The 26,522-nt window shown below is 39.5% G+C and overlaps 1 long non-coding RNA gene across 1 annotated transcript; it reads right to left on the bottom strand.

The window, feature by feature from the left end:
- Nucleotides 1-778: 778 nt before the first annotated feature.
- LOC126380761 (uncharacterized) lies at nucleotides 779-24,970 on the bottom strand. Its single transcript, XR_007568534.1, has 3 exons — nucleotides 24,878-24,970; nucleotides 18,975-19,066; nucleotides 779-977 (listed from the first exon to the last, which is right to left on the bottom strand). It is a non-coding gene; the product is annotated as an uncharacterized LOC126380761 (long non-coding RNA).
- Between the last annotated feature and the right edge of the window lie 1,552 nt (nucleotides 24,971-26,522).

Here is a 26,522-nt window from a genome sequence, read left to right as displayed (position 1 = left end):
GGTCAAATCCAATCCCTGGTGAAAAAAAACCAAAATGGCGGAAAAACAAGATGGCCGCCATACAAAATTTTCGTTTTTCCTGAAAATGCCTCGAGGGTAAAAATGATGTATAGGGATGTGATCGGATCGTCATGGTGAGTATTTCAGTACTGCTCGATCTTGAAAAACTGCTCCGCATCAGGGAGACACCCTACGGCCTGGCAAAACTATAAAACCTAGAGCAATAATTTTTTCACAAAACCTATTTAAATCTTGGTCAAATCCAATCGCCGGTGAAAAAAAAAAAAATGGCGGTAGAACAAGATGGCCGCCATACGAAATTTTCGTTTTTCCTGAAAATGCCTCGAGGGTAAAAATGATGTATAGGGATGTGATCGGATCGTCATGATGAGTATTTCAGTACTGCTCGATTTTGAAAAACTGCTCCGCATCAGGGAGACACCCTACGGCCTGGCAAAACTATAAAACCTAGAGCAATAATTTTTTCACGAAACCTATTTAAATCTTGGTCAAATCCAATCGCCGGTGAAAAAAAAAAAAATGGCGGTAGAACAAGATGGCCGCCATACGAAATTTTCGTTTTTCCCGAAAATGCCTCGGGGGTAAAAATGATGTATGAGGAATATGATCGAAACATCATGTTGAGTATGGAAATACTTTTCGATCTTCGAAAGCTGCTCCGCATCAGGGAGACACACTACAGCCTGGCGAAACTATCGCACCTGGAACTTTTTTGTTTTCACGAAGCCTATTAAAGTCTTGGTCAAATTTTATCGCCAGTGAAAAAAAAACAAAATGGCCGAAAAACAAGATGGCCGCCATACAAATTTTTGTTTTTCCAGAAAATGTCTCACGAGGTAAAAATGATGTATTGGGGTGTGATCGGAACGTCATCTTGGAAAACTGCTCCGCATCAGGGGTCACTCTACGGCCTGGCAAAACTATAGCACCTAGAACTTTTTTTGATTTCACGAGACCTATTTAAGTCTTGGTCAAATTCTATCGCAGTAAAAAAATGGTGGGAAAACAAGACACGCGAGCAGCTTGCTGCGAGCGAACCACGCGACATCTAGTTATAATTATTATTATATTATATACTAGCTTTTGCCCGCGACTTCGTCCGCGTGGCGTGTTATATAAGAGAGAGATCTTTGTGTGTGTGGGAGTGCATACTTATGCAGTTTAGATTTTTTCATAAGTACATTTTTTTTTCCCAATAACTCCCATTTTTCAAAATACAGCCAAAAATAAACTTTATATTTACTAAGGTATGCATGCGTGCTAGATTGAATCAATTGATTGAATTGTTTTTTTTTTAATTGATTGTTCATTGAGTTTTAATTTTAATACACACTTCCTCTCTTCCCTTCAACGTTGCTGTGCCCTATAGGGTCCATGTTTTAGTTCCTATGCCTATGTAACACCCTATTGTACTACATGGAATGCAATAAATAATTTAATTGAATTGAATTGAAAATATCTATCTTACGCGGTTTCGATTTTTTCATACAAATGTTTTTTTCCCACTAACTCCCGTTTCCGTGGGAATTTTGCAATATCCTGTTGCAACTAAGCTTTAAGTTAACTAAGGTACCTGCATGCCAAATTTCAAGCGTCTAACTTAAGCGGTTTAGATTTTTCATACAAAAAGATTTTCCCGCTAATTTCCGTTGCCGTGGGAATTCCGGGAATTCCTTTCTTAGTGCACCTCTACGGTACCTAAGCTATGTCCCTTCCAAATTTCAAATGCCTACGTTTAGCCGTTCAGGCTATGCGTTGATATATGTCAGTCACTGAGTCAGTCAGTTTCTCTTTTTTATTTAGATTTGATTTTTTCATACAAATGTTTTTTCCCGCTAACTACCGTTCCCGTGGGAATTTTGTAATATCCTGTTGCAACTAAGCTTTAAGTTTACTAAAGTACCTGCATGCCAAATTTCAAACGTCTAACTTGAGTGGTTTAGATTTTTCATACAAAAGGATTTTCCCGTTAATTCGCGTTCCCGTGGGAATTTGTGAATTCCTTTCTTAGTGCACCTCCACGGTACCTAAGGTACCTGCATGACAAATTTCAAAGGTCTAACTTGAGTGGTTTAGATTTTTCATACAAAAGGATTTTCCCGCTAATTCCCGTTCTCGTAGGAATTTCGGGAATTCCTTTCTTAGTGCACCACTACGGTACTTAAGGTATCTGCATGCCAAATTTCAAACGTCTAACTTGAGTAGTTTAGATTTTTCATACAAAAGGATTTTCCCGCTAATTCCCGTTCCCGTGAGAATTTTGGGAATTCCTTTCTTAGTGCACCTCTACGGTACCTAAGCTATGTCCCTTCCAAATTTCAAATGCCTACGTTTAGCCGTTCAGGCTATGCGTTGATATATGTCAGTCACTGAGTCAGTCAGTTTCTCCTTTTATTTAGATTTGATTTTTTCATACAAATGTTTTTTCCCGCTAACTACCGTTCCCGTGGGAATTTTGTAATATCCAGTTGCAACTAAGCTTTAAGTTTACTACAGTACCTGCATGCCAAATTTCAAACGTCTAACTTGAGTGGTTTAGATTTTTCATACAAAAGGATTTTCCCGCTAATTCCCGTTCTCGTGGGAATTTCGGGAATTCCTTTCTTAGTGCACCACTACGGTACTTAAGGTATCTGCATGCCAAATTTCAAACGTCTAACTTGAGTGGTTTAGATTTTTCATACAAAAGGATTTTCCCGCTAATTCCCGTTCCCGTGAGAATTTTGGGAATTCCTTTCTTAGTGCACCTCTACGGTACTTAAGGTACTTGCATGCCAAATTTCAATTGTCTAACTGGAGTGGTTTAGATTTTTCATACAAAAGGATTTTCCCGCTAACTACCGTTCCCGTGGGAATTTTGTAATATCCTGTTGCAACTAAGCTTTAAGTTTACTAAAGTACCTGCATGCCAAATTTCAAACGTCTAACTTGAGTGGTTTAGATTTTTCATACAAAAGGATTTTCCCGTTAATTCGCGTTCCCGTGGGAATTTCGGGAATTCCTTTCTTAGTGCACCTCCACGGTACCTAAGGTACCTGCATGACAAATTTCAAAGGTCTAACTTGAGTGGTTTAGATTTTTCATACAGAAGGATTTTCCCGCTAATTCCCGTTCTCGTGGGAATTTCGGGAATTCCTTTCTTAGTGCACCTCTACGGTACTCAAGGTATCTGCATGCCAAATTTCAAACGTCTAACTTGAGTGGTTTAGATTTTTCATACAAAAGGATTTTCCCGCTAATTCCCGTTCCCGTGGGAATTTCGGGAATTCCTTTCTTAGTACACCTCTACGGTATCTAAGGTACCTGCATGCCAAATTTCAATTGTCTAACTTGAGTGGTTTAGATTTTTCATACAAAAGGATTTTCCCGCTAATTCCCGTTCCCGTGGGAATTTCGGGAATTCCTTTCTTAGTACACCTCTACGGTATCTAAGGTACCTGCATGCCAAATTTCAAACGTCTAACTTGAGTGGTTTAGATTTTTCATACAAAAGAATTTCCCTTCACTACTCTGCTCCTATTGATTGTAGCGTGATGAAAAGTAAACTATAACCTGTCCAGGAGTGTGAAGAATAATTGTACCAAGTTTCATTAAAATCCGTCCAGTAGGTTTTGTTTCTATAAGGAACATACAGACAGACAGACAGACAGACAGACAGACAGACAAAAATTTTACTGATTGCATTTTTGGCATCAGTATCGACCACTTATCACCCCCTGATAGTTATTTTGAAAAAATATTTAATGTACAGAATTGACCTCTCTACAGATTTATTATAAGTATAGATTAAAATATCCCATACAAACTTTCAACCCCTATTTCAATCTCTTCGTCCCTTCTTTTCGCAATAAAAGGTATCCTATTTTCTTTCTCAGGGTCTAAAGATTGTCTGTGCTAAATTTAATCAAAATCGGTTGAGAGGTTTAAGCGGGAAAGCGAAACAGACAGACAGGACAGAGTTACTTTCGCATTTATAATATTAGTAAGGATTATTTTCCCTCGTTAAATAGTAAACAAACTAAGTGTAGGTGTTATAATTTCGTTGACGAACTGATTACCTATCCGTTTCTTTGTCTAAAATGAGTATTACCTTATTACTATGATTGATTACTGGGCTTAAAGTTCGTATAAATGTCTATCGAATTACCTCCTCAAGTTTAAAGCGTAGCTAGTCATGTAGTACTATATTAATTATGTGGTGTAAGTAATTAGATTTTATCTGTATGTAATGTAACAGTCAGTTGAATAAAAAAACTTATACAAATCAGATCAATTAATTGGCGTAATGTGATTCTAGAAAGAGTTTTAATGTTAATAGATAGCTAGCTATAGCTATGTGTAGGTTCCTGTAGGAATGAGATATAACTGTTTAATAAAGACAGTTGCATCAAAATTTTATCATAAATTCCCTAAATTATGGCGCCTACCTACCCTCTAAGTTAGAAAAGTGATCAAATACTAACTTGAAGTCACTCAGTTTAAAAAAAAGCATCGAAATCATTCCAGTAGCTATGGCGTCATGCGCTTCTTGACACGATCACGAAATCTAGATTTCCGCGGGAATGAGGTATTTTCCCGCCATAAAAAGTAGCCTGTGTCCGTGCCTAAGATCCTATCTTTAAATTAACCAAGTCTTATAAAATTCCGTTCAGACGTTAAGGCGTGAATGAGGCAAACTTTTAAAACAAACAATTAAAAATCACTAATCTAATTAGTTTTCTGTCTACTGCCTACGCCTTAAGTACGATAGCATAAATATTAATAGGCCATATCCTTTTCTAGATTACTATCTATCAGCTAACTAAATTTCATCAAAATCCGTTGAGCCGTTTAGGCATGATAGACAAAACTCCCAGCAAAAACCATAAAAAAATCACTAACTCAATTCAGTTTTCTGCCTACTTCCTACCCCCTAAGTACGATGACGTGATCAATTTGATCGTACAACCGTTTTTAGATAACCAACTATTACCTTACTAAATTTCATTAAAATCCGTTCAGCCGTTTAGACGTGAAAGAGCAAAAGTCCCAACAAAAACGACTACAAATCACTAAATCAATTTAGTTATCTGCCAACTGCCTACCCCGTAAGAACGATGGCGTGATTATTTATAGCCTATGACCATTTCTAGGTTATCATCTATCACCATACCAAATTTCATCAAAATCCGTTGAGCCGTTTAGGCGTGAAAGAGTAACAGACAGACAGACAGACAGACAGACAGACAGACAGAGTTACTTTCGCATTTATAATATTAGTATGGATAGCTACAAACCCACTGACTGACTCACTCACTGACATAATTGTTCTCCCAGAAGGAGCGTCGGGGGGTCAAAATGATGTATGGGGGGTGTGATCGGAACCTCCCGGTGAGTATGGGAAAAATCCCAAATCTTGGAAAACTGCTCCGCATCAGGGAGACACCCTACAGTCTGGCAAAACTATCGCACCTGGAACGATTCTTTTTTCTCGAAACCTATTTAAATCTTGGTCAAATTCAATCACCGGTGAAAAGAAATCAAAATGGCGGAAAAACAAGATGGCCGCAATACAAAAATTTGTTTTTCCAGAAAAAAGCCTCAGGGGTAAAAATTATGTATAAGGGATTTGATCGGATCGTCATGTTGAGTATTTAAATACTGCTCGATCTTCGAAAACTGCTCCGCATCAGGGAGACACCCTACGGCCTGCCGAAACTATCGCACCTGGAACGATTCTTTTTTCGCACAACGTATTTAAACCTTGGTCAAATTTTATCGCCGGTAAAAAAAAATCAAAATTTCGGAAAATCAACATGGCCGCCATACAAATTTTTCGTTTTTCTCGAAAATGCCTCGGGGTGAATGTGATGTAAGAAGGATGAGATCAAAATGACATATTGAGTATGGAAATACTTCCCGACCTTCAAAAACTGCTCCGCATCAGGGCAGCACCCTACGGCCTGGGAAAACTATCGCACCTGGAACGATTCTTTTTTCACCAAACCTAATAAAATCTTGGTCAAATTTTATCGCCGGTAAAAAAAACAAAATGGCCGAAAAACAAGATGGCCGCCATACAAAATTTTGTTTTTTCAGAAAGTGTCTCGGGGGCAAAAACGATGTATAGGGGTGTTATCGGAACGTCATCTTGGAAAACTGCTCCGCATCAGGGAGACACCCTACGGCCTGGCGAAACTATCGCATCCTGACCTATTTTGTTTTCACGAAACCTATTTAATTCTTGGTTAAATTTTATCCCCGGTGAAAAAAAACAAAATGGCCGAAAAACAAGATGGCCGCCATACAAATTTTTGTTTTTCCAGAAAATGCCTCGGGGGTAAAAATTATGTATGAGAGTTTGGATCGAATCGTCTTTAAGAGTATGGAAATACTTCTCGATCTTTGAAAACTGCTCCGCATCAGGGCGACACCCTACGGCCTGGCAAAACTATCGCATCTGGACCTTTTTTGTTTTCACGAAAACAAGATGGCCGCCATACAAAGCTTCGAACTAATACAGGACACGCGAGCAGCTTGCTGCGAGCGAACCACGCGACATCTAGTTATTATATTATATAAAGCTACAAACCCATGTACTGACTCACTGACTCACTGACTCACTGACAGGGTTGTTCTCCCAGAAGGAGCGTCGGGGGGTAAAAATGATGTATGGGGGATGTGATTCAAATCTTCCGGTGAGTATGGGAAAACTTCCAGATCATGGAAAACTGCTCCGCGTCAGGGAGACACCCTACAGTCTGGCGCAACTATTATACCTGGATCAATTTTTTTTTCGCAAAACCTATTTAAATCTTGGTCAAATTCTATTGTCGGTGAAAATAAAACAAAATGGCGGAAAAACAAGATGGCCGCCATACAAAAGCTTGTTTTTCCAGAAAATGTTTCGCTGGTAAAAACTGTGTATGGGAGCGTAATTAAAAGGTCATGTTGAGTATGAAAATACTGCTCGATCTTGAAAATCTGCTCCGCATCAGGGAGACACCCTACGGCCTGGCTAACCTATCGCACCTGGAACTTTTTTGTTTTCACGAAGTCTATTTAAATCTTGGTCAAATTCAACCAATGGTGAAAAAAAATCAAAATGGCGGAAAAACAAGATGGCCGCCATACAAAATTTTGTTTTTTCAGAAAAATGTCTTAGAGGTAAAAACAATGTATGGGGGTGTAATCGAAATGTCATGTTGAGTATGGAAGTACTTCTCGATCTTTGAAATCTGCTCCGCATCAGGGAGACACCCTACGGTCTGGCGAAACTATCGCACCTGGAACGATTCTTTTTTCACGAGGCCTTTTTAAATCGTGGTCAAATTTTATCGCCGGAGAAAAAAAAACAAAATGGCCGAAAAACAAGATGGCCGCCATACAAAGTTTCGTTTTTCCCGAAAATGCCTCGGGGGTAAAAATGATGTATGAGGAATGTGATCGAAACATCATGTTGAGTATGGAAATACTTTTCGATCTTCAAAAGCTGCTCCGCATCAGGGAGACACCCTACAGCCTGGCGAAACTATCGCACCTAGAACTTTTTTGTTTTCACGAAGCCTATAAAAGTCTTGGTCGAATTTTATCGCCAGTGAAAAAAAAAAAACAAAATGGCCGAAAAACAAGATGGCCGCCATACAAATTTTTGTTTTTCCAGAAAATGTCTCAGAGGTAAAAATGTTGTATTGGGGTGTGATCGGAACGTCATCTTGGAAAACTGCTCCGCATCAGGGGTCACCCTACGGCCTGGCAAAACTATAGCACCTAGAACTTTTTTGATTTCACGAGACCTATTCAAGTCTTGGTCAAATTCTATGGCGGTAAAAAAATGGCGGGAAAACAAGATGGCCGCCATACAAAGCTTCGAACTAAAACAGGACACGCGAGCAGCTTGCTGCGAGCGAACCACGCGACATCTAGTTATATTATATAAAGCTACAAACCCATGTACTGACTGACTGACTGACTGACTGACTCACTCACTGACATAATTGTTCTCCCAGAAGGAGGGTCGGGGGGTGAAAATGATGTATGGGAAAAGTGATCGGGACCTCCCGGTGAGTATGGGAAAACTTCCAGATCTTGAAAAACTGCTCCTCATCAGGGAGACACCCTACGGCCTGGCGAAACTATCGCACCTGGAATGATTCTTTTTTCACAAAACCTACTTAAATTTTGGTCAAATTTTATCGCCGGTGAAAAAAAAACAAAATGGCCGAAAAATTATATAAAGCTACAAACCCATGTACTGACTGACTGACTGACTCACTCACTGACATAATTGTTCTCCCAGAAGGAGGGTCGGGGGGTGAAAATGATGTATGGGAAAAGTGATCGGGACCTCCCGGTGAGTATGGGAAAACTTCCAGATCTTGAAAAACTGCTCCTCATCAGGGAGACACCCTACGGCCTGGCGAAACTATCGCACCTGGAATGATTCTTTTTTCACAAAACCTACTTAAATTTTAGTCAAATTTTATCGCCGGTGAAAAAAAAACAAAATGGCCGAAAAACAAGATGGCCGCCATACAAAAAAATGTTTTTTCAAAAAATGTCTCGGGGGTAAAAACTGTGAATGGGGGTATAATCGGAAGGTATTGTTGAGTATGGAAATACTGCTCGATCTTGAAAATCTGCTCCGCATCAGGGAGACACCCTATGGCCTGGCGAAACTATAAAACCTGGAGCAATTTTGTTTTCGCATGACCTATTAAAATCTTGGTCAAATTCAATCGCCGGTGAAAAAAAACCAAAATGGCGGAAAAACAAGATGGCCGCCATACAAATTTTTCGTTTTTCCTGAAAATGCCTCGGGGGTAAAAATGATGTATAGGGATGTGATCGGATCGTCATGTTGAGTATGGAAGTACTTCTCGATCTTCGATATCTGCTCCGCATCAGGGAGACACCCTACGGCCTGGCAAAACTATCGCACCTGGAACGATTCTTTTTTCACGTGACCTATTTAAATCTTGGTCAAATCTTATCGCTAGAGAAAAAAAAAACTATATGGCGGAAAAACAAGATGGCCGCCATACAAAATTTTGTTTTTACAGAAAATGTCTCGGGTGTAAAAATGATGTATAGGGGTGTGATCGGAACGTCATCTTGGAAAACTGCTCCGCATCAGGGAGACACCCTACAGCCTGGCGAAACTATCGCACCTGGAACTTTTTTGTTTTCACGAAGCCTATTAAAGTCTTGGTCAAATTTTATCGCCAGTGAAAAAAAAACAAAATGGCCGAAAAACAAGATGGCCGCCATACAAATTTTTGTTTTTCCAGAAAATGTCTCACGAGGTAAAAATGATGTATTGGGGTGTGATCGGAACGTCATCTTGGAAAACTGCTCCGCATCAGGGGTCACTCTACGGCCTGGCAAAACTATCGCACCTGGAAAGATTCTTTTTTCACAATACCTATTTAAATCTTGGTCAAATTCAATTGTAGGTGAAAAAAATCCAAAATGGCGGAAAAACAAGATGGCCGCCGCCATACAAAAGTTTGTTTTTCCAGAAAATGTTTCGTTGGTAAAAACTGTGTATGGAGTTGTAATCGGAACGTCCTGGTGAGTTTGGAAAAACTGTTCGATCTTGAAAAACTGCTCCGCATCAAATTTTCAAATTCAAAATTCAAATTCAAAAATATCTTTATTCAGTAGGTAACATAGTTACACTTTGAATCGTCAATTTTTACATAACGAACGTCTCATCCGCCTAAAACTACTGCAGCTTCTCACAACCTGTATAGCCGGGGAAAAGAAGCTGCAAGAAAAACCTCGGCACAGGGCCCTAGACGTTCTTTTTTAAAAAAAATAAAAATAAACATAAAATATTGATATACAATTGAGTAATTTAGCTGCCTAATATCAGTTCTCAGACAGTTAATCCCATGCATTCATATCTTCTAAATAATCACTAACTTTATAATAACCTTTTTTGTAAAGTTTTTGTTTAACTACTTTCTTAAAGCAGTTGAAAGGCAAATTCTGAATGTCAATGGGAATCTTATTGTAAAAACGTATACATTGCCCCTTAAAAGATTTAGTAATCTTATGTAATCGACTGACTTGTAAAGCAAGTTTATTTTTATTCCGGGTATTAACAATGTGCCGATCGCTATTTTTTGCAAATAATCCTATATGTTTTTTTACATACATTAAGTTTTCAAAGATATATTGTGATGCCATAGTTAAAATATTAATTTCTTTAAATTTATTTCTAAGTGACATCTTGGGTCCCAATTTGTAAATCGCCCGAATGGCCCGCTTTTGCAGAACAAAAATGCTGTTCACATCTGCAGCATGACCCCACAGCAAGATGCCGTACGACATTAGACTGTGGAAGTAGGCAAAATAAACTAATCGCGCGGTTTCTACATCGGTTATTAAACGAATTTTTTTGACCGCGAATGCTGCTGAGCTGAGCCTTTTGGACAACTTATCAATATGGGAGGACTCCATTGCAACTTAGCGTCCAAAGTAATTCCCAAAAATACAGCAGTATCCGTGAGGTCCAATTCCTTATTTTTTACAATAATAGAATCGAGCGGCCTACTAACATTCGATAACGTAAAATAAACATATTTTGTTTTATTTTCATTAAGTAGCAGGTTGTTTACAGTAAACCAATCCACTACCTCTGAAATGGCGTTGTTTACATCGTCAAAGGAATCTTGTCGTCTCTTTACTTTAAAAAGTAAGGAGGTATCATCTGCAAATAGCACCACTTCATGTTTTACAAGACTAGGTAGGTCGTTTATGTAAACTAGGAATAGAAATGGACCTAGAATTGAGCCCTGCGGGACGCCTATAGTGACGTTAGATCCACACGATCTGGAGCCATGCACATCAACCCTCTGAACGCGGCCACTAAGGTACGACTCCAAAAGAGCGATGGCATTATCTGTTATTCCATAGTGACGAAGTTTCGCGATCAATATATCATGACAAACGCAATCGAAGGCTTTGGAAAGGTCACAAAAGACACCAATAGCATCTTTGGACTCCTCCCAAGCCTGAAAAACATGATTTATTAACTCAACACCAGCATCGGTTGTTGAGCGACCCTTTGTGAAACCAAATTGTTTATTAGACATTAAATTGTTTAAATTGAAATGTTGAAGTAATTGCAGTAATAAAATTTTTTCAAATATTTTACTAAGCGTGGGTAGTATAGATATTGGTCTAAAATTAGTAGGGTCAGAAGTACTACCAGCTTTAAACAATGGAATGACTTTACTGTGCTTCATTAAATCTGGAAACACACCATTGTCTACACATTTATTAAATATACATGATAGATAGGGAGCTATGCAATCAATCACGGAGTTAATGACTTTAACAGAGAGACCATGAAGATCTGCAGTCTTTTTCATTTCTAAAGATTTAAAAGCTCTTAAGACGTCCCTAGGACTCACGTGTGTAAATGTTAGTTTATCTACTTTGGACGTATCTATGTGCTCCTTTACAAGTGATTGAGCGAGTGCAGGAGATGACTTCAAGTCCTTGGTAGTCGAAAATGGAATGTCAGTAAAGAATTTTTCAAAAGCTTCAGCAACTTGCTTATCATTTGTGAGTAGTTTACCGTCAATTTGTAATTGATACTCGAGATCGCGTGCTTTGACTTTCCCATTTTCGCTATTTATAACTTTCCAAGTCATTTTAATAATATCTGAGCTACTTTTAATTTTACTGCTAACAAACATTGCCTTCGCGGTAACGCAAACACGTTTGAAAACTTTTGAATACCGTTTTACATAGTCGTGAAAAGCTACGCTATGATTGTATGTTCTTTCTTCATAAAGTTCATACAACCTGTTTCTACTCTTATAAATTCCTACCGTCGCCCAGTCACTAAAAATTGGTGTGTCTGCTTTCTTAATTGTTTTTGCCTTAAATACTTTACTAACTTCAGATTTTGTTAGATTAAATAGGGAGTTATATAACAAATTTGGGTCATCACAGTAAGGAAGTTCTGGTAATTTGTTTGACATATTATCTTTGAATTGTTCTAAACGACTACTTGATATGGGATTGCATGTAACATCCTTTTTCAGAGAGCGGTCAATAAATAAGTTGAAAGATATTTGTTGACCACAGTGATCTGACTTTAATTTATTAATTATTAATTTATCACAAGGTTCTAAGTTACTAAAAATATTATCGATACATTTCGCGGACTGTGACGTGATTCGGGTTGGTTCTGAAAAAAGATTTACAAGATTATAACACAGAAATAAAGATTTGAATGTAGTACTTAATGAGCAATTTTCCAGAATATCAATATTGAAATCACCGCAGACGATAACATGTTTGCTTTTATTACATAATTTGCATAAAGCTTCATCAATAACTTTCTCAAATAGATCATAAGATGAAGCGGGGGGTCTGTATACGCTCAATACAATAAGCCGGCTGAGTTCAATACAGGCTAGCTCAACAGTTCGCTCAACTGAGAGACTTACAATATCCGTTCGTTCCTTATATTTTAAACAATTACGTACTAATATTAATGAACCGCCACGGATAGCCGTCTCCCTGCTGTACGAGCTGGCAACCTGGTGATTATTGAAGCAAACGAACTCATGTTTTTTTAGCCAATGTTCAGTTACGCACATAATATCAACACAATTACTGTTTAAAAAAAGTTCAATTTCAAGTTCCTTGCCCAATATTCCTTGTATGTTTTGGTGTACCAGGTTGATTACATTTGTATTTTTCTTATTGCATTTTATATTTAATATGTCCTCATTTAACTTACTACAGCCAAAGTTTTTCTCTGTTGTCATTAAATTTAATTTAAATTACAAATGTCAGAAATAAAAATAGGCTGCTCAATAGGAGCAGACGCGTTAAAAGCCAACGAATTGGCTGATTCTATTGTAAAAAAAAAGGATAGCGACTTCGCTATTTGTCTTTTGTAAAAGTTAGATAGATAGTAATATCTATCTAACTTTCACCTTAACATCAGGGAGACACCCTACGGCCTGGCAAAACTATAAAACCTGGAGCAATTTTTCTTTCGCGAAACATATTTAAATCTTGGTCAAATCCAATTCCTGCTGAAAAAAAACAAAATGGCGGAAAAACAAGATGGCCGCCATACAAAATTTTTGTTTTTCCCGAAAATGCCTCGGGGGTAAAAATTATGTATGAGGAATGTGATTGAAACATCATGTTGAGTATGGAAATACTTTTCGATCTTCGAAAGCTGCTCCGCATCAGGGAGACACCTTACAGCCTGGCGAAACTATCGCACCTGGAACTTTTTTGTTTTCACGAAGCCTATTAAAGTATTGGTCAAATTTTATAGCCGGCGAAACAAAAACAAAATGGCGGAAAAAAAGATGGCCGCCATACAAAATTTTCGTTTTTCTCGAAAATGCCTCGGGGTGAATGTGATGTAAGAGGGATGAGATCAAAATGTCATATTGAGTATGAAAATACTTCCCGACCTTCAAAAACTGCTCCGCATCAGGGCGGCACCCTACGGCCTGGGAAAACTATCGCACCTGGAACGATTATTTTTTCACAAAAACTATTTAAATCTTGGTCAAATTTTATTGCCGACGAAAAAAAAACCAAAATGGCGGAAAAACAAGATGGCCGCCATATAAATTTTTGTTTTTCCAGAAAATGTCTCTGGTGTAAAAATTATGTATAGGGGTGTGACCGGAACGTCATCTTAGAAAACTGCTCCGCATCAGGGAGACACCCTACGGCCTGGCCAAAGTATCACACCTGGAACGATTATTTTTCCACAAGACTTATTTAAATCTTGGTCAAATTCAATCCCTGCTGAAAAAAAACCAAAATGGCGGAAAATCAAGATGGCCGCCATACAAAATTTTGTTTTTTCAGAAAAATGTCTTAGAAGTAAATACAATGTATGGGGGTGTAATCGGAACGTCTTGTTGATTATGGAAATACTTCTCGATCTTGGAAAACTGCTCCGCATCAGGGCGGCACCCTACGGCCTGGCGAAACTATCACATCTGGATAAATTTTTTTTTCGCAAAATGTATTTAAATCTTGGTCAAATTTTATCGCCGTTGAAAAAAAATCACAATGGCGGAAAAACAAGATGGCCGCCATACAAAATTTTCGTTTTTCCCGAAAATGCCTCGGGGGTGAAATTTATATGTGGGGGATTTGATCGGATCGTCATGTTGAGTATTTAAATACTAATCGATCTTCGAAAACTGCTCCGCATCAGGGAGACACCCTACGGCCTGCCGAAACTATCGCACCTGGAACGATTCTTTTTTCACGAGACCTATTTAAATCTTGGTCAAGTCTTATCGCTAGAGAAAAAAAAAACAAAATGGCCGAAAAACAAGATGGCCGCCATACAAAGTTTTATTTTTCCAGAAAATGTCTCAGAGGTAAAATTGATGTATAGGGGTGTGATCGGAACGTCATCTTGGAAAACTGCTCCGCATCAGGGAGACACCATACGGCCTGGCAAAACTACAGCACCTAGAACTTTTTTGATTTCACGGGACCGCGGTAAAAAAATGGCGGTAAAACAAGACACGCGAGCAGCTTGCTGCGAGCGAACCACGCGACATCTAGTTATTATTATTATTATATTATATAAAGCTACAAACCCATGTACTGACTGACTGACTCACTGACTGACTCACTGACAGGGTTGTTCTCCCAGAAGGAGCGTCGGGGGGTCAAAATGATGTATGGGGGGTGTGATCGGGACCTCCCGGTGAGTATGGGAAAACTTCCAGATCTTGGAAAACTGCTCCGCATCAGGGAGACACCCTACAGTCTGGCGCAACTATTATACCTAGATCAATTTTTTTTTCGCACAACCTATTTAAATCTTGGTCAAATTCTATTGTGGGTGAAAAAAAAACAAAATGGCCGAAAAACAAGATGGCCGCCATACAAAATTTTCGTTTTTCCTGAAAATGCCTCGAGGGTAAAAATGATGAATAGGGATGTGATCGGATCGTCATGTTGAGTATTTCAATACTGCTCGATCTTGAAAAACTGCTCCTCATCAGGGAGACACCCTACGGCCTGGCAAAACTATAAAACCTAGAGCAATATTTTTTTCACGAAACCTATTTAAATCTTGGTCAAATTCAATCCCCGGTGAAAAAAAACCAAAATGGTGGAAAAACAAAATGGCCGCCATACAAAATTTTCGTTTTTCCCGCAAATGCCTCGGGGGTAAAAATGATGTATGAGGAATGTGATCGAAACATCATGTTGAGTATGGAAATACTTTTCGATCTTCGAAAGCTACTCCGCATCAGGGAGACACCCTACAGCCTGGCGGAACTATCGCACCTGGAACTTTTTTGTTTTCAAAAAACCTATTTAAATCTTGGTCAAATTTTATCGCCGGTGGAAAAAAAAACAAAATGGCGGAAAAACAAGATGGCCGCCATACAAAATTTTGTTTTTCCAGAAAATGTCTCGGAGGTAAAATTGATGTATAGGGGTGTGATCGGAACGTCATCTTGGAAAACTGCTCCGCATCAGGGAGACACCCTACGGCCTGGCAAAACTATAGCACCTAGAAATTTTTAGATTTCACGAGACCTATTCAAGTCTTGGTCAAATTCTATCGCGGTAAAATACAAAATTTTCGTTTTTCTCGAAAATGCCGGGGGGGTAAAAATGATGTATAGGAATGTGATCGGAACGTCATGTCGAGTATGAAAATACGTCTGGGTTTTCGATAGCTGCTCCGCATCAGGGAGACACCCTACGGCCTGGCAAAACTATAAAACCTGGAGCATTTATTTTTTCACGAAACCTATTTAAATCTTGGTCAAATCCAATCGCTGGTGAAAAAAAAAAACAAAATGGCGGAAAAACAAGATGGCCGCCATACAAATTTTTCAATTTTCCTGAAAATGCCTCGGGGGTAAAAATGATGTATATGGGTGTAATAGGAACGTCATGTCGAGTATATAAAAATACTTCTCGATCTTGAAATCTGCTCCGCATCAGGGAGACACCCTACGGCCTGACGAAACTATCACACCTGGAACTTTTCTGTTTTCACGAAACCTATTTAAATCTTGGTCAAATTTTATCGCCGGTGAAAAAAAACAAAATGGCGGAAAATCAAGTTGGCCGCCATACAAAATTTTCGTTTTTCCCGAAAATGTCTCGGGTGTAAAAATGATGTATAGGGGTGTGATCGGAACGTCATCTTTGAAAACTGCTCTGCGTCAGGGAGTCACTCTACGGCCTGGCAAAACTATAGCACCTAGAACTTTTTGGATTTCACGAGACATATTCGAGTCTTGGTCAAATTCTATCGCGGTAAAAAAATGGCGGAAAAACAAGATGGCCGCCATACAAATTTTTGTTTTTCCAGAAAATGTCTCGGGTGTAAAAACGATGTATAGGGGTGTTATCGGAACGTCATCTTGGAAAACTGCTCCGCATCAGGGAGACACCCTACGGCCTGGCAAAACTATCACATCTGGATCAATTTTTTTTTCGCACAATGTATTTAAATCTTGGTCAAATTTTATCGCCGTTGAAAAAAAATCAAAATGGCGGAAAAACAAGGTGGCCGCCATACAAATTTTTCGTTTTTCCTGAAAATGCCTCGCGGATAAAAATGATGTATAGGAATGTGATCGGAACGTCATGTCGAGTATGAAAATACGTCTGGGTTTCCGATAGCTGCTCCGCATCAGGGCGACACCCTACGGCCTGGCGAAACTATCGCATCTGGACCTTTTTTGTTTTCACGAAATTTATTTAATTCTTGGTTAAATTTTATCCCCGGTGAAAAAAAAAACAAAATGGCCGAAAAACAAGATGGCCGCCATACAAATTTTTGTTTTTCCAGAAAATGTCTCGGGTGTAAAAACGATGTATAGGGGTGTTATCGGAACGTCATCTTGGAAAACTGCTCCGCATCAGGGAGACACCCTACGGCCTGGCAAAACTATCGCACCTGGAAAGATTCTTTTTTCACAATACCTATTTAAATCTTGGTCAAATTCAATTGTAGGTGAAAAAAATCCAAAATGGCGGAAAAACAAGATGGCCGCCATACAAAATTTTGTTTTTCCAGAAAATGTCTCGCGAGTAAAAACTGTATATAGGGTTGTGATCTGGACCTCCCGTCGAGTATGGGGAATTTTCCAGATTTTGGAAAACTGCTCCGCATCAGAGATACATCCTACGGCCTGGCGAAACTATCGCACCTGGAACAATTCTTTTTACGCACAACGTATTTGAACCTTGGTCAAATTCTATTGTCGGTGAAAAAAAAAACAAAATAGCGCAAAAACAAGATGGCCGCCATACAAAATTTTGTTTTTTCAAGAAATGCCTCGTAGTTGAAAATGATGTATGGGGGGTTTGATCGAAACGTCAAGCTAAATATGGAATACTGCTCGATCTTTGAAAACTGCTCTGCATCAGGGAGACACCCTACAGTCTGGCGCAACTATTATAGCTGGATCAATTTTTTTTTCGCAAAACCTATTTAAATCTTGGTCAAATTCTATTGTGGGTAAAAAAAAACAAAATGGCGGAAAATCAAGATGGCCGCCATACAAAATTTTCGTTTTTCCAGAAAATGTCTCGGGGGTAAAAACTGTATATGGGAGTGTAATTGGAGTGTCTTGTCGAGTACGGAAAATGTTCTCAATCTTCGAAAACTGCTCCGCATCAGGGAGACACCCTACAGCCTGGCGAAACTATCGCACCTGGAACAATTTTTTTTTCGCAAAACCTATTTAAATCTTGGTCAAATCCAATCGCCGGTGAAAAAAAAAACAAAATGGCCGAAAAACAAGATGGCCGCCATATAAATTTTAATTTTTCCAGAAAATGTCTCGGGGTGTAAAAATGATGTATTGGGGTGTGATCGGAACGTCATCTCGGAAAACTGCTCCGAATCAGGGAGACACCCTGCGGCCTGGCAAAACTATAGCACCTAGAACTTTTTTGATTCCACGGGACCTATTTAAGTCTTGGTCAAATTCTATCGCGGTAAAAAAAATGGCGGAAAAACAAGATGGCCGCCATACAAAATTTTGTTTTTTCAAAAAATGCCTCGGAGGTGAAAATGATGTATGGGGGGTGTCATCAAAATCTTCCGATGAGTATGGGAAAACTTCCAGATCTTGGAAAACTGCTCCGCATCAGGAAGACACCCTACAGTCTGGCGCAACTATTATACCTGGATCAATTTTTTTTTCGCAATACCTATTTAAATCTTGGTCAAATTCTATTGTGGGTGAAAAAAATCAAAATGGCGGAAAAACAAGATGGCCGCCGCCATACAAAAGTTTGTTTTTCCAGAAAATGTTTCGTTGGTAAAAACTGTGTATGGGGTTGTAATCGGAACGTCTTGTTGAGTATGGAAATACTTCTTGATCTACAGAAACTGCTCCGCATCAGGGAGACATCCTACGGCCTGGCAAATCTGTCGCACCTGGAACTTTTTTGTTTTCACGAAACCTATTTAAATCTTGGTCAAATTTTATCGCCGGTGAACAAAAATCAAAATGGCGGAAAAACAAGATGGCCGCCATACAAAATTTCCTTTTTCTAGAAAAAGCCTCGGGGGTAAAAATTTTGTATGGAAGTTATGATTGAAACGTCATGTTGAGTATGGAAATATTTCTCGATCTTCGAAGACTGCTCCGCATCAGGGCGATACCCTACGGCCTGGCAAAACTATCGCACTTGGAACACTTATTTTTCCACTATACTTACCTAAATCTTGGTCAAATCCAATGCCCTCTGAAAAAAAACCAAAATGGCGGAAAAACAAGATGGCCGCCATACAAAATTTTCGTTTTTCCCGAAAATGCCTCGGGGGTAACAATGATGTATGAGGAATGTGATCGAAACATCATGTTGAGTATGGAAATACTTTTCGATCTTCGAAAGCTGCTCCGCATCAGGGAGACACCCTACAGCCTGGCGAAACTATCGCACCTGGAACTTTTTTGATTTCACGAGACCTATTCAAGTCTTGGTCAAATTCTATCGCGGTAAAAAAATGGCGGGAAAACAAGACACGCGAGCAGCTTGCTGCGAGCGAACCACGCGACATCTAGTTATTATTATACTATATATAGCTACAAACCCATGTACTGACTGACTCACTCACTCACTGACAGAGTTGTTCTCCCAGAAGGAGTGTCGGGGGGTAAAAATGATGTATGGAGGGTGTGATCGGGACCTCCCGGTGAGTATGGGAAAACTTCCAGATCTTGGAAAACTGCTCCGCATCAGGGAGACACCCTACCGTCTGGCAAAACTATCGCACCTGGAACGATTCTTTTTTCACAAAACCTATTTAATTCTTGGTCAAATTCTATTGTGGGTGAAAAAAAATCAAAATGGCGGAAAAACAAGATGGCCGCCATACAAAAAAATATTTTTCCAGAAAATGTCTCGGGGGTAAAAACAATGTATGGGGACGTAATAGGAAAATCATGTTGAGAATTTAAATACTGCTCAACCTTCAAAAACTGCTCCTCATCAGAGAGACACCCCACGGCCTGGCGAAACTATAAAACCTGGAGCAATTTTATTTTCACATGACATATTTAAATCTTGGTCAAATTTAGTTGCCGGTGAAAAAAAATCAAAATGGCGGAAAAACAAGATGGCCGCCATACAAAATTTTCGTTTTTCCCGAAAATGCCTCGGGGGTAAAAATGATGTATAGGGATGTGATCGGATCGTCATGTTGAGTATTTCAATACTGCTTGATCTTGAAAAACTGCTCCGCATCAGGGAGACACCCTACGGCCTGGCAAAACTATAAAACCTAGAGCAATATTTTTTTCACGAAACCTATTTAAATCTTGGTCAAATTCAATCCCCGGTGAAAAAAAACCAAAATGGCGGAAAAACAAGATGGCCGCCATACAAAATTTTCGTTTTTCCCGAAAATGCCTCGGGGGTAAAAATGATGTATGAGGAATGTGATCGAAACATCATGTTGAGTATGGAAATACTTTTCGATTTTCGAAAGCTGCTCCGCATCAGGGAGACACCCTACAGCCTGGCGAAACTATCGCACCTGGAACTTTTTTGTTTTCACGAAGCCTATTAAAGTCTTGGTCAAATTTTATCGCCAGTGAAAAAAAAAACAAAATGGCCGAAAAACAAGATGGCCGCCATACAAATTTTTGTTTTTCCAGAAATTGTCTCAGAGGTAAAAATGATGTATTGGGGTGTGATCGGAACGTCATCTTGGAAAACTGCTCCGCAACAGGGGTCACCCTACGGCCTGGCAAAACTATAGCACCTAGAACTTTTTTATTTTCACGAGACCTATTTAAGTCTTGGTCAAATTCTATCGCGGTAAAAATATGGCGGGAAAACAAGATGGCCGCCATACAAAGCTTCGAACTAATACAGTACACGCGAGCAGCTTGCTGCGAGCGAACCACGCGACATCTAGTTATAATATATATAGCTACAAACCCACTGACTGACTGACTGACTCACTCACTGACATAATTGTTCTCCCAGAAGGAGGGTCGGGGGGTCAAAATGATGTATTGGGGGTGTGATCAAGACCTCCCGGTGAGTATGGGAAAAATCCCAAATCTTGGAAAACTGCTCCGCATCAGGGAGACACCTTACAGTCTGGCGCAACTATAATAAATACCTGGTTAAATATTTTTTTCGCAAAATCTATTTAAATCTTGGTCAAATTCTATTGTCGGTGAAAAAAAATCAAAATGGCGGAAAAACAAGATGGCCGCCATACAAAATTTTGTTTTTCCAGAAAATGTCTTGGAGGTAAAAACTGTGTATGGGGTTGTAATCGGAACGTCTTTTTGAGTATAAAAATTTGTCTCGATCTTCAGAAACTGCTCCGCATCAGGGAGACACCCTACGGCCTGGCAAAACTATAAAACCTGGAGCAATTTTTTATTCGCGAAACATATTTAAATTGTGGTTAAATCCAATGCCTGCTAAAAAAAATCAAAATGGCGGAAAAACAAGATGGCCGCCATACAAAAATTTGTTTTCCCAGAAAATGTCTCGGGGCTAAAAATTGTGTATGGGGGTGTGATCTGGACCTCCCAGAGATTATGGGAAAACTTCTAGATTTTAGAAAACTGCTCCGCATCAGGGAGACACCCTACGGCCTGGCAAAACTATCGCACCTGGAACGATTATTTTTTCACAAAACTCTTTAAAATCTTGGTCAAATTTTATTGCTGACGAAAAAAAATCAAAATGGCGGAATATCAAGATGGCCGCCATACAAATTTTTCATTTTTCCTAAAAATGCCTCGGGGGTAAAAATGATGTATAGGGTTGAGATCGGAACATCATGTTGAGTTTGAAAATACTTCTTGGTTTTCGATAACTGCTCCGCATCAGGGAGACACCCTACGGCCTGGCAAAACTATAAAACCTAGAACAATATTTTTTTCACAAAACCTATTTAAATTTTGGTCAAATTCTATCGTGAGTGTAAAAAAATCAAAATGGCGGAAAAACAAGATGGCCGCCATACAAAATTTTGATTTTTCATAAAATGTCTCGGTGGTAAAAATTATGTATGGGGATGTAATCGGAACGTCTTGTTGAGTATGGATATACTTCTCGATCTTGGAAAGCTGCTCCGCATCAGGGCGGCACCCTATGTCCTGGCATAGCTATCGTATCTAAACCAATTTTTCTTCCACAAAATCTATTTAAATCTTGGTCAAATTCCATCACCGGTGAAAAAATATCAAAATGGCGGAAAAACAAGATGGCCGCCATAAAAAAAAATGTTTTTCTAGAAAATGTCTCGGGGAAAATAACTGTGTATAGGGTTGTAATCGGAACGTCTTGTGGAGTATGGAAATACTTCTCGATCTTTAAAAGCTGCTCCGCATCAGGGCGGCACCCTACGGCCTGGTGGAACTATCGCATCTGGACCTTTTTTGTTTTCACAAAAACTATTTAAATCTTCGTCAAATTTTATCGCCGGTGAAAAAAAAAAACAAGATGGCCGCCATACATAATTTTGTTTTTCTAGAAAATTCCTCAAGGTCAAAAAATATGTATAGGGGTGTGATCGGAACGTCATCTTGGAAAACTGCTCCGCATCAGGGAGACACCCTACGGCCTGGCAAAACTATAGCACCAAGAACTTTTTAGATTTCACGAGACCTATTCAAGTCTTGGTCAAATTCTATCGCGTTAAAAAAATGGCGGGAAACAAGACACGCGAGCAGCTTGCTGCGAGCGAACCACGCGACATCTAGTTATTATACTATATATAGCTGCAAACCCATGTACCTATTGACTGACTGACTGACTCACTGACTGACAGGGTGTCACCTTTCTTGGTCACAAAAGATAGTGAGTAGTGAATTAAATAAAACAAAGACACTTTTGTAACAAAGTAACTTATATTGGTATCAAGAACCATAGAAATCCCGGTAGAACAACTCGAGGTCGTGGAGATCGAATCTTTGAGGAACACTTGAAACGCTTCCAAATGGAGTACCACTTCCCTGCCGTGGTCGGAGCGCGACGAAGTCCAAAGCGGCCCCGGTGGGGGACAGCAGTAGAGGGGTAGCAGCGGCAGAGCGGCAAGTAGTGACTTCCGCAGGTCGGTCGACAACCAGGGTGTAGACCCGGTCACAAAAACCCTGGAACCCGGAATTTAGGCATTTCATAAAGTGTCCGATTTCATGTTACTGACTGCAACTTCCGGATTCTTGAATAAGCGAAACGGCTAGAAAGCGTGTACCCAAATGGCATTAAGTAGTAATTGGTGATGTGGTAGTACATGCAAAATCATCTGGGTAAATTAGCGATAACACAATGATGATCCCTTTTTTAAACAATGGCAGAAATTATCACATAATATATGTACCCGAGCTACAGCAGTTCAGCATGATATTTACAACTATCTATAAATTATCTACTTTTCTAATTATTATTTACCATGGGCTTTAAAATTAAAATTACTAATGTAATACAATAGAACAGTTTTAATTACATTGCAGGTACAACCAAAAAGATTTGTGTAGGTGGATTATCTATTAAACTACACAATCATCAACTTAGTAATATAAATGCGATGGTTTTCATCTGTTCTATAAAATTATTTAGTTCTAGGGTTTAGAATAAACTATTGCCATACTACACTATTCTAGGTACTTACAGCTAATTATAAGTAAATTATTTCAACACTCACCCAAGTACGGGGTAAAATCACAGAAACCACTACAAAGTTGTCTAATTAATAAAGTAAAATAAATTCTATTTGAATTGCGACACCTTTCGAGGTATCGGAGCAAAATCGAACAATTAGCTGTTCGGAAACTATAAAAAAATCGAATGAGTACACAGCTAGTACCCCGATAGATCGTGGTCGAGTAAGTCACCTTCCGGTGTCCGGCGCTCGGACCCCACCTCTCCGTTCTCGCTGCATCGGCTCGCACCGACCGGTTTCTAAGCGTTGGGACTGATTTCGTTGCTATGCGCGATGTTGAGTATGTAGATAAATAGTTTTAGTATAAGAATGTTTTAAATGTAGATATTTTTTTTTTTAGGTTTTCAAAGTTTTATTATTAATGTAGTTTAAGGTTTTCATTTTGTTTTTATTTAAACTTAAGGAGTATATGTTCAAGTGGACAGTGAAACTGTTACAAGGGTTGTTCTCCCAGAAGGAGCGTCGGGGGGTAAAAATGATGTACGGGGGGTGTGATCCAAATCTTCCGGTGAGTATGGGAAAACTTCCAGATCTTGGAAAACTGCTCCGCATCAGGAAGACACTTTACAGTCTGGCGCAACTATTATACCTGGATCAATTTTTTTTTCGCAAAACCTATTTAAATCTTGGTCAAATTCTATTGTGAGTGAAAAAAAATCAAAATGGCGGAAAAACAAGATGGCCGCCATACAAAATTTAATTTTTCCAGAAAATGACTCGTGGGTAATAACTGTGTATGGGGGTGTAATCGGAACGTTATGTCGAGTATGAAAATACTGCTCGATCTTGAAAACCTGCTCCGCATCAGGGAGACACCCTACGGCCTGGCTAAATTATCACATCTGGTTAAATTTTTTTTTCGCACAATGTATTTAAATCTTGGTCGAATCCAATCTCCGGTGAAAAAAAACCAAAATGGCGGAAAAACAAGATGGTCGCCATACAAAATTTTCGTTTTTCCTGAAAATGCCTCGAGGGTAAAAATTATGTATAGGGATGTGATCGGAACGTCATAAAGAGTACGGGTATACTTCCCGACCTTCAAAAACTGCTCCGCATCAGGGCGGCACCCTACGGCCTGGCAAAACTATCACATCTGGATCAATTTTTTTTCGCACAATGTATTTTAATCTTGGTCAAATTTTATCGCCGTTGCAAAAAAATCAAAATGGCGGAAAAACAAGATGGCCACCATACAAAATTTTCGTTTTTCCAGAAAATGCCTCGGGGGTAAAAATGATGTATAGCACGTGTGATCGGAACGTCATGTCGAGTATGAAAATACTGCTCGATCTTCGAAAACTGCTCCGCATCAGGGAGACACCCTACGGCCTGGCAACCCTATCGCATTTGGAACTTTTTTGTTTTCACGAAACCTATTAAAATTTTGGTCAAATTTTATCGCCGGTGAAAAAAAAACAAAATGGCTGAAAAACAAGATGGCCGCCATATAAATTTTTGTTTTTCCAGAAAATGTCTCGGGTGTAAAAATGATGTATAGGGGTGTGATCGGAACGTCATCTTGGAAAACTGCACCGCATCAAGGAGACACCCTACGGCCTGGCAAAACTATAGCACCTAGAACTTTTTTGATTTCACGAAAACAAGATGGCCGCCATACAAAGCTTCGAACTAATACAGGACACGCGAGCAGCTTGCTGCGAGCGAACCACGCGACACCTAGTTATTATATTATATATAGCTACAAACCCACTGACTGACTCACTGACTGACTGACTGACTCACTGACAGGGTTGTTCTCCCAGAAGGAGCGTCGGGGGGTCAAAATGATGTATGGGGGGTGTGATCTGGATCTCCCGGTGAGTATGGAAAAACTTCCAGATCTTGGAAAACTGCTCCGCATCAGGGAGACACCCTACAGTCTGGCGCAACTATTATACCTAGATCAATTTTTTTTTCGCACAACCTATTTAAATCTTGGTCAAATTCTATTGTGGGTGAAAAAAAAACAAAATGGCCGAAAACAAGATGGCCGCCATACAAAATTTCGTTTTTTGAAAAAATGCCTCGTTGGTAAAAACTGTGTATGGGGTTGTAATCGGAACATCCCGTTGACTATGGAAAAACTGCTCGATCTTCGCAAACTGCTCCGCATCAGGGAGACACCCTACGGCCTGGCTAACCTATCGCACCTGGAACAATGATTTTTTCGCACAACGTATTTAAATCTTGGTCAAATCCAATCGCCGGTGAAAAAAAACCAAAATGGCGGAAAATCAAGATGGCCGCCATACAAATTTTTTGTTTTTTCTGAAAATGCCTCGGGGGTAAAAATGATGTATAGGGATGTGATCGGATCGTCATGTTGAGTATGTCAATACAGCTCGATCTTGAAAAACTGCTCCGCATCAGGGAGACACCCTACGGCCTGGCAAAACTATCGCACCTGGAACATTTTTGATTTCACGAAACCTATTTAAATCTTGGTCAAATTTTATCGCCGGTGAAAAAAAAAACAAAATGGCCGAAAAACAAGATGGCCGCCATATAAATTTTTGTTTTTCCAGAAAATGTCTCGGGTGTAAAAATGATGTATAGGGGTGTGATCGGAACGTCATCTTGGAAAACTGCTCCGCATCAGGGAGACACCCTACGGCCTGGCGAAACTATCGCATCTGGACCTTTTTTGTTTTCACGAAACCTATTTAATTCTTGGTCAAATTTTTCCCTGGTGAAAAAAAAAAAACAAAATGGCCGAAAAACAAGATGGCCGCCATACAAATTTTTGTTTTTCCAGAAAATGTCTCAGAGGTAAAATTGATGATCGGAACGTCATCTTGGAAAACTGCTCCGCATCAGGGAGACACCCTACGGCCTGGCAAAACTATAGCACCTAGATTTATTTTGATTTCACAAGACCTATTTTAGTCTTGGTCAAATTTTATCGCGGTAAAAAAATGGCGGGAAAACAAGACACGCGAGCAGCTTGCTGCGAGCGAACCACGCGAGATCTAGTTATTATATTATATATAGCTACAAACATAGTTGTTCTCCCAGAAGGAGCGTCGGGGGGTGAAAATGATGTACGGGGGGTGTGATCGGGACCTCCCGGTGAGTATGGGAAAACTTCCAGATCTTGGAAAACTGCTCCGCATCAGGGATACACCCAACAGTCTGGCGAAACTATCGCACCTGGAACGATTCTTTTTTCACAAAACCTATTTAAATCTTAGTCATATTCTATTGTGAGTGAAAAAAAATCAAAATGGCGGAAAAACAAGATGGCCGCCATACAAAATTTAATTTTTCCAGAAAATGATTCGTGGGTAATAACTGTGTATGGGGGTGTAATCGGAACGTTATG

This window comes from Pectinophora gossypiella, chromosome Z (genome assembly GCF_024362695.1).
Source record: "Pectinophora gossypiella chromosome Z, ilPecGoss1.1, whole genome shotgun sequence".
NCBI classification, from domain to species: Eukaryota; Metazoa; Arthropoda; class Insecta; order Lepidoptera; family Gelechiidae; genus Pectinophora; species Pectinophora gossypiella.
Note: the sequence above shows the minus strand (reverse complement) of the source record. Positions and strands in the feature narration are given on the sequence as shown.